A 9,975-nucleotide genomic window follows, 5' to 3' on the forward strand; every position below is an offset into this window, starting at 1 on the left:
GCTGGAATTGTTCCTAGATAGCAACTCCCTGTTCTTCTTGGCAGGAAAAGCCGATCTGTCTAACCTGGATATGCAGCACTCGTTATTCGTCAGTGTTATCGGCGAGTATGTTTGCAGTATGAATCATTTTGTGGACGTGCGTCACGGGACGAGCTTTGATCTACATCTATATGGATACTCTGCAAATCACATTTAAGTGCCTGGCAAAGGGTTCTTCGAATCCCCTTCACAATTGATAGTTAATTGAAACCCTCAGCTGCCGACAGGTGTTGTTGATACACTTCGATGGGGACAGCTGAAAATGTGTGCCCCGACCGGGACTCGAACCCGGGATCTCCTGCTTACATGGCAGACGCTCTATCCATTTGAGCCACCGAGGACACAGATGAATACCGCGACTGCAGGCATTTATCCCTTACACGCTTCCCGTGAGACTCACATTTCCAACCGGCCACAATCCGCAAACGTAATGTACGTAATAGGTGTTTGCCCATCCACTCAATACTGGCCCACACTAAGGTGACGATTCCCGTAAGATTTCGGGCAATCTGTGCGCATTCGCACAGACGAAGGTCAATGGCTGGGTAACGTTTAACCATATATATGAAGATAGTAACTGTTCTCGAAAGAACAGGCGCCACTGACGACCGGGCAGCTTCTCTAGAATACATGGTAGACCGGCCTATGTGGCCGAGCGGTTCTAGGCGCTTCAGTCGGGAGCCGTGCGACCGCTACGGTCGCAGGTTCAAATACTGCCTCGAGTATGGATGTGTGTGATGTCCTTAGGTTAGTTAGGTTTAAGTCGTTCTAAGTTCTAGAGGACTGATGACCTCAATTGTTAAGTCCCATAGTGTTCAGAGCCATTTGAACCATCAGTCCCCGTGCTTACACACTACTTACATTAACTTATGCTAAGGACAACAAACACACACAACGATGCCCAAGGGAGGACTCGAACCTCCAACGGGGGGAGCCGCGCGAACCGTGACAAGGCGTTTGAGACATGGCGGATACCCCGCGCGGCTCATGGCAGTCGTGACACTGCTTCAAACAATTGCTGTAGAAACTTTTTTAAAGCACGGATTAAAAAAAAAAACTTTTCCGTTCCAAGAGTCTGGACAAGTACACCTTAAAAAAAATGCAACTACAAAGAAATTGAATTTTCGAACTTTTTGGATGAGAACCTGTCCCTATGGAACACCGTTGATAAAATGTCACAGGGATTATGTACTCAGGTTTCACATGTGGATTAACAATTCCTAATCGAGGAATTTGCATCTCCCACCTTGGAATTCTCAGTACAGAATTTTTATCCATTACGAGATTCTCAGCCACTTGCAGAAGTGATTTCCCGTGATTCTGCAAAACTTTTCCGTTAGCCAATCGTAGCAACTATAATATTTGGTTCCTGGTGCATGACATGTCTCTTAACTTAAAGTGACCAACTCATTTGCATAAAGAGCTAACTTATCATCCGCTTCTTTACTTGCGTAGACCGTTTATGGTCTTCAAAGATTTTTTTTCTTTAATCGTTTTTTATGTCTTTTATCAACTGCAACACTTTCTAAACTTAACGCCATTGAAGCATGGTCTTTTACTGAATGACCAAAAAACAATGCCGACAGCTGGAGTCGAAGGTTTTTGTTAATCAAGCCGTTTGTATTCTTGTGGTGATATCTCCATAGAATCTTTCATTCCGCAACACATATTTCTTTTATATAACTGAGAAGTGAAATACCGGTTTTCATAGATGCCGATTTAACATATTTTAATATAAAGCAATAAATATTTCATTAAAATTTTCATCCCCTTACTATCGAAGTTCCAAAACCACTGAAACACATAGTTTTTAAAAATTCTAACAGAGGAGCCGAATACGAATTGTCAGATATATTTAGTAATGCTTTCATAATGAACCATTTTGAGAAACATCTCACACCCTTTAGGAGTTAGGTTTTCAAAAACAATTAAACATGTATTCTTCTATTTAGAACCAAGGAGCCAAATTCAAATCTTCATCCATTTAATTCTAAAAATGCTTTCATAGTGAAATATTTCATAAAACTTTTCATCCCCTATTTCACTCTATTAATGAGTTAAATTTCCAAAAGCAACGAAACACATTCTTTTTACATCCAACTGAGAAGTCAATTACCTATTTTCATAGATGTAACTTTAACAATGCTTTAGTAGTTCTTTAATAATGATTTATTTTCAAAAAACCTTCACTATTTATTCTATCCCCCCCCCCCCAATGAAAGAATTTCGGAAAATGATAAAAACCTTTTTTTTTGTTTCTGGCTGAGAAACCAAATGTCAATTTTCGTAGTTTTGTAGTTCTAGCTTCAACAGTGACATAGGGACATATTTTTTTTAAAAAAAACTTTTCAACCCATATTTCACCCCCTTAGGAGTGGAATTTCGAAAAATCTCTTCTTAAATGGTGCTTTCAGCGTAATATTTACACCTTCATCAAATTTCAAGTCTGTATACTTTGCAGGTTGGGCTGGAAGGCGATGAGTGAGTGGATACATGTGCCCCTATCGCATCTCCTTGGAGGTTGTAGTTCCAAAAACAGTGAAACACGTATATTTCAATAACAGAATTTCCATAGATTTATCTTTAAAAATTCTTTCACACTGAATTATTTTCATAAAACATTTCATCCTATATTCCCCCTCCTTATGAATTGAATGTATCAAAAACAGTGAGACATGTAATTTTTTTTATTTTTACTTCAACCGAGAAGCCAAATTCAGGTTTAAATATATTTAGCTTTAAAAATGCTTTCATAATTAAATATTTCATGAAACATTTCATCCTCTATGTAATGGGATTGTGGTAGTGACACACCAAAATCACAATAGTAATCCGTTGTAGTTGCTACACATTTTATTACAATCAAAAGCATTATAAAATCACAATCACAAAAATACAATAGATTGCCTTATAAGGCCAGATCAGATGGACAAATAATAAATAAATTTCTTTACATGGAACAAGACCCGTTAAACTTCAAATTTGGATATGACTAGGTAAATATACTTAGGAAAGGCTTTACTTAAATAGTACAAATGTGCATAGAATGCGCAGCAGAACTCTCATTACTTCCAATCAGCAGAGAAACAGATTAAGCCTAAGAAACAGATTTTTTAACGTTTGGCTACCCAACTTTCCATAACAAAACTATATACAAATGATTAAAGCAATTAAGGAGGTACTTTAATTTTGACCAAACCGACCTTCAAATTTACTTACTCAATTGATTAATCAACAATATTCTTAGAATGATTACAACTAGAACATGACCATATGACAATTCCCTTAAAATAAGGTTGCTTCAATATTTCGTGTGAATTGGCGATAGACGCGAGCAGACCAAGGATTCAAATCAATACGAGAGATCCACGAGACAGGGAGTGACATAGAAATATACTCAACTTGACAATGCAATTGAACTTTGGATGCTATAGTTCTCCACCGGAACGATGGAATCACGCGAAAGTGACAACATAACCGAATATGTAAAGGAGAGGACATGGCCTTAAACATCTCTCTGCCGCCGTGGTGCTCTGTTCCCAGTATGCTAGCGTCGACCGCTGCCAATTATCTCTAACACAACACACATCAAGGGTAGAGAGTTTTCTGAGACATATACTACACAACCTTATCTGGAGAGAAGGTGAGCATTAAAACTGAACTGAAACAAATGAGCCTCCGTCAGTTACTTGCCCAGTGCCAGCCCTTAAACTTTGATTAATAAGTTCGCTAAAAGTCATGCCGAAGTTAAGATGACAAGATTTATCTCCAGGTTCCGCATATTAGGGGCAGAGACAATGAATTGGCGACGCTCTTAGTCGTATGTTCGCGGGAGAGTCTGGGGAAGGCAAGGGCCGCGTGGAGCCGGATCTTGGAGCGAATTTCCTTCTCTCCGAGACACCCGGTTTCTTCTGCGACTCAGCCGGCAAACAGGCTGTGGACCCCAGGTGGGGACCGAATAGGCAGCAGTAGGCGGATGGCGACGTCGTTACTGGCTGTTGCCCTGTTGCCTTCGGGGGGGCGGGGGGCTCTTGTGTAAAGGGGGAGACAACCGTGGTGAAGTGAAGGTCTCTATTCCACAGGAACGAGTTAGCATGATATATCCACGATTCGGTGGTCGGGGGTCATTTGGCGCTATACAAGACCTAGAACCGAGTTCGGGAACACATGTTTTGGCCCAACCTATATCGCGATGTCAGGAGATTTGTTGGCAACTGTGTCCAGTGTAAGCGCGGTAAGCCCGATGTGGGTCCGTGCAGAGAACTACTACAGTCGCTTAGGGAGCAGTGTCCTCTGGACCGCGACTCAAAGATCGAAGCAACGATCGATGGAAACTGGCGCCAGAAACGCACCAGCTCACTCTATTTCATCCCCTTAGGGGTTGAACTTCCAAAAACACTAAAACACGTACTTTCTTATTTGTAACCTTGAAGTCAAATACCAATTTTCGTAGATGTAGCCTTAAAAATACTTTCATAGTTATTCCATAATTATTTATCTCAAAATAAAATGTTCACCCGCTATTTCACTTCATTCCCAGTAATAATGGAACACATATTTCTTTATTTCTGACCTAGAAACCAGATACAAATTTTCGTATGCCTAGCTTCAAAATTACCTTAATAGCTACATGTTTCAAAAATCCTATAATTTCCTGTGTCTCCCCCTTTCAGTGTAAGAGGGATAGTGTCGTACAAGAGACAGTATACTCAGTAGACAACGAACTGCTAGTTGTGAAATCAGCGACATAGGAACCGAGACTGACACAGAAGGTGCTGAAGGTGAAGCACACTAGACTCGTGTCTACCACGGCTTCTAATAACATCGATTTACCATGAACGGAAGTTCCGAAAAGTGAGCAAGTAATTTTACAGTAAATTCAGTACCGATGGAGAGGATATACAACGAAAAACATTTCTATAAAATTTCAGAAGTAATGAAATATTCCACTCAAGTCGCGCGGCAGAACACGCAATGGATATGCTTGCACTTAAGACGGAAAGCCCCACGTGCTTACGCAGGCTTACGACAGATCGCAAAATTCGGCAGTAGGCGTAAGCCAACCTCGTGTGCTGCTACCTGTTGTTGATGCCAGGCATCAAGGTCTCAGTAGTACGGCCATGCACTGGAGAGTAGTTGCTTTGTAAGCACTCCGTCTTCAGTCCACGAGTGGCCTACTGGGACGGGACCATCCGACCGCTGCGTCATCATCCGTGGAGGATGCGAACAGGAGGGGCGTGGGGTCAGCACACTGCTCTCCCCGTCGTTATGGCGGTTTTCTTTGACCGGAGCCGCTACTATTCGGTCGAGTAGCTCCTCGATTGGCACCACGAGGCTGAGTGCACCCCGAAAAATGGCAAGAGCGCATGGCGGCCTGGATGACCACCCATTCAAGTGCCGACCACGTCCGACAACGCACTTAACTTCGGTGATCTCACGTGAACCAATGCAACCTCAGGGGCAAGGTCGTTGCCGCAGATATTTTAGAGTAGTTGCTAACGTTTCATAATTATCTAGTTTACGGGGAAAATGTAAAAATGGCGATTGTCACCAAAGCTACAACTAATCTGAATTTCTGGTTAGTTATCAAGTGGTCTTGTGTGCGAGCCTGAATTTTTCATCCTTTGCGGTGGGAATGATTCAAACCTGTCATGTTCTTCTTATGAAGTGTTCTATTTATTTTACACACAATGATCATTTGTAGTTGTGTTGAGTTACTACCTTGATAAATTTTTGGATGGCGCACGTATCATAACTGAGATCTGCGCTTGCGCTTAATGGCTGAAGGTGAATTAGCGTAATGAGTAGTAGCGAATGTTATAGTAAGATGTTTGTAAATTATTTCAGGTAAATTACGTTAGTCGTGTAATATTATCCGTATACCAGTATAGTATGTGGGCCAATTACGTTAGTCATGGAATACTATCCGTATAAGACTATGTCACCTTGATGTCCCGGAATTTGCTTCAATTTTGGAATCCACGAAAGAACTGGAAATTTTCCTTTACACAGCTTTCCATATAACTTCTATTACAGTGATTCAGTCTTGTCTGTCACTCGACTTTTCTGATCGGGAAATAAATTCTATCGCTCAGATGCTTATTACCTCTTCGTGTTTCTATTTGCCGATATTGCTCATAAACACTTACATATCTCAAAGTTGCTATGGACAGTGATGGAACGACACACTTTTCTATGGCGACACTGCACTTCAGAGATAGAAAAACCGATCGGTTAAAACGATATGGGTATTTTAGTTCTGAATTACCCATGTCTTTCGGTATTTGTTTGCTCTCGGTTATAACAAGTATCTTTTTTTTTCCTGATAACCACGTAAAAACAGATATATCGATTAGCCACAGCAGCCGCCGTAAAATTTTTAGTTTTCAAGTAAACCTTTTTTTAAAAAAGACGAGTAATTTTTATTCGTAAGATTTCCATAGCTCTGAAATACTGCGTTATTACAGAAAAATGGGAAAAGTGATGTATGCCACTTTAATAACACTGCTGACAGAAACGAGCAACAAATGGATTGGTCCAGCATTGCCGAGACAATATTGTGCCTGTTATACAAGCAGTGCGCGAGACTGGACGCAGTTTCTCGCTGTTGTCGAACGTCAGTTGTAACACAGAATGGCACCATCTGGAAGTCTGGAAGTATTTTACGATATGCGGTAACGAGTGAAGCACATGGGTTGATTTGGTCGACTTGAAACATCATACAAGGAAAAAAGTTAAAATTTCCGGGATAGAAATAGAAAGTGCCTGATCTGCTGCCTGTGTCTACGTAGTATGCCGTTATCTGCTTGTAGCCCTTGAAAACAGAGAAATTAAAACGAAAAAGAGTTCTCCAGCCGAAGTATTCACCCTTTATTGCAGGACTATACGTAACTCCCGCATAGTGCTGTGATAACCGATTACAATATAATTTTTGAGCAGAGCTTCTAAAAACTAAAATCAGTAGGAGAATACTGGCAGTTTTCTGTAGTACGGAAGCACTCGCCATATTTTGAGAGAAGCAGCGAACAGCTGACAAAGTTTTATTTGACTATTTATTTTAAATTATGTCCGAAAGAACAGACACCATATCCATATACGTATATGGTTCTGGCAATACCAGCCATGACCTTCTTCTGTGAAGATGCACACGTATTCCCCGAACTGTTACGGCACTTGGTAAGAATGTCTTCCACGAGTAATGAGTGTGTTGGTGTGGGACACTACGAATGTAGTGTGTGCACATACTATGTGAGTCTCGCGGGAGGCCTGTGCGAGATAGTCCCTGCAGTCTGTGCCCTCGGTGGCTCAGATGGACAGAGCGTCTGCCATGTAAGCAAGAGATCCCGGGCTTTAGTCCCAGACGGGGCACACATTGTCACCTGTCCCCGTTGATGTATATCGACACCCGAGAGCAGCTGACCGTATTAATATAATTCTAATTTCGTTCTGGACGGCTGCAGGTCATCATAAAAGTATTTAATTTTACGTGTTGATTCCATTTATCAAGAAACTGAGAAAGTCAAATTTTTTAAATCTTTGTAGGATTCCTACGTTTACTAGAGGAAATAATGTAAATAAAAGACTGAAAATCGGTTATTACAAGCACTGGAATAGTGACGGGCTTTAACAATTAGGTTAAAGTGAGCCGAAAACCAGTTGTTTCAGCGATAACCGACATTCCCACTGGAGTTCTGCGTGGTAAGATTGACGCGCAATTGACGCATGGTGCACGGAATGGCAATTGAATCTCAATGTAGACAAGTGCAATCCGACAACAGAGGAAGTGGGTTACAATACGCTTGTTCGCCCACTGCTTGAATACTGCTCAGCAGTGTGGGATCCGTAACAGATAGGGTTGATAGAAGAGAGAGAGAAGATCCAACGGAGAGCAGCGCGCTTCGCTACAGGATCATTTAGTAATCGCGAAAGCGTTACGGAGATGACAGATAAACTCCAGTGGAAGACTCTGCAGGAGAGACGCTCAGTAGCCCGGTACGGGCTTTTGATAAAGTTTCGAGAACATACCTTCACCGAAGAGTCAAGCAGTATATTTCTCCCTTCTACGTATATCTAGCGAAGAGACCATGAGGATAAAATCAGAGAGATTAGAGCCCACACAGAAGCATACCGACAATCCTTCTTTCCACGTACAATATGAGACTGGAATAGAAGGGAGAACCGATAGAGTACCCTCCGCCACAGACCGTCAGGTAGCGTGCCTAGTATGGATGTAGATTTAGACATCTAGAACAGTTTTTCAGGAAGGTTACTGCAGCTCTGATATTCTCAAAATGAACGGGCCAGCCATTGGCGTCCTCGAGGGGGAGGGGAGGAGGTGGGGAGGGGAGAAGAGGCAAAGGGGCACTTTCACCCATAGCCCCCAACCCTCCCTGGAATCTGGAGTAAAGAGGTTTTATTCGTTACAGTATACTCATACTCTTCCAGATAAGACTTCTCCACAATACTGCTAAACCTTAGCTTTGACCAGTTGTAGCGCTTATAGAGTTAGGGTCATGCAGCTTGTTGCACTGACCAGCTGATTTGTACACACAGTGCCAGTTTCAGAATCATGCACTCCAGCCCCGACGCGCCTCCCGCACTCCCCTCCACTGGAAATATTTCTGCAGATTCCAGTCTGCCACTGTGCATATGTTTTGATAACATCCTGGTTTTAATAGCATCGAAGGAACAGCATTGTGCAGTAAAGGGTAGACCTAGCACAGAACACACCATTCACATTGAAACGCATCACATAGTAGACGGTGAAGTACTCTGAAGCTAGCCAGATAGAAACAGAAGTTCCTGGCACTATATTTGACCCAAATTCTAATCTTACACTAATCTCTTGTATCTACCTACCACGCCCTCAAAAAGCCAACGATTTACTATTATCAGAAGTTCCGAAAAATGAGGAAGAAATTGGCCCACACTTTTTTCCGTTGTGTATTATTTCGATTCCCCCATAAAGGGAATGGACTTGTAGCCACAGGTTACACAAGCGATAGATGGCTTAAAATACATAAAAAGAGATGACAATAAGAGACGATTTTTAAAAACACAATGGTACACGGTATTTTCGATTTTTACAGGAAAATAATGGATGACAAAATAAAGGTTTTTGAAAAATACGCTGGTGGACAATATTGGGGATTTTTTATCTTTATAGATGACTAGCGGAAAAGCATGGCGTTTACCAGGCATTTATTTACAGCTGTGCGTCCACGCCCGTACAATGCAGCGTCTGGCTTGTCCTGAATTTTTATAACGTATCTCCTGAAACATGTGTCGTACAATGATATAATTTTGTAGGTACGTTCAGCGTCATATGCGGATACTGTCTGCGAAATTTATTGCGAATATAGTAGCAAAGAAGTAACAAATTTAAATGTCACGAATGCTGTGATGCCCACACACTTGGGTGCAACTAATGTACACGGAATGCTTGGCACGATCATTATAGCTACCATCACCTATGGTCGAAATTGGACCATTTGTGTCGACGTAGTGAAAATATAAATGTGCATAACATGGTAAACGTCCATTCTTTCGAGCCATCGGACCTGATCTACGATCAAAAATATCTTGTAAATGTGGTAGGGGCCACGGCCTTGCCGCAGTGGATACACCGGTTCCCGTCTGATTACTGAAGTTTAGCACTATCGGGCGAGGTCGGCACTTGGATGGGTGACCATCTGGGCCGCGATGTGCTGTTGCCATTTTTCGGGTTGCACTCAGCCTTGCGATGCCAGTTGAGGAACTACTCGACCGAATAGTAGCGGCTCCAGTCAAAGGAAACTACCACAACGAGTGGGAGAGCCAGCTCCTCCTCCACCCTCAGTGAGGATAACGTGGCGGTAGGATGGTACTGATTGGCCACTTGTGGCCTGAAGACGGAGTGCTTTTTTAAAGTAGTGCTGCCTAGATAAAACTGACAGT

At 42.1% G+C, this 9,975-nt stretch overlaps 1 non-coding gene across 1 annotated transcript; it reads right to left on the reverse strand.

Moving 5' to 3' along the window:
- Positions 1-306: 306 nt before the first annotated feature.
- Positions 307-380, reverse strand: Trnat-ugu (transfer RNA threonine (anticodon UGU)). The gene has a single exon. It is a non-coding gene; the product is annotated as a tRNA-Thr (tRNA).
- Positions 381-9,975: the final 9,595 nt, after the last annotated feature.

This window comes from Schistocerca gregaria, unplaced genomic scaffold, assembly GCF_023897955.1.
Source record: "Schistocerca gregaria isolate iqSchGreg1 unplaced genomic scaffold, iqSchGreg1.2 ptg000738l, whole genome shotgun sequence".
NCBI classification, from domain to species: Eukaryota; Metazoa; Arthropoda; class Insecta; order Orthoptera; family Acrididae; genus Schistocerca; species Schistocerca gregaria.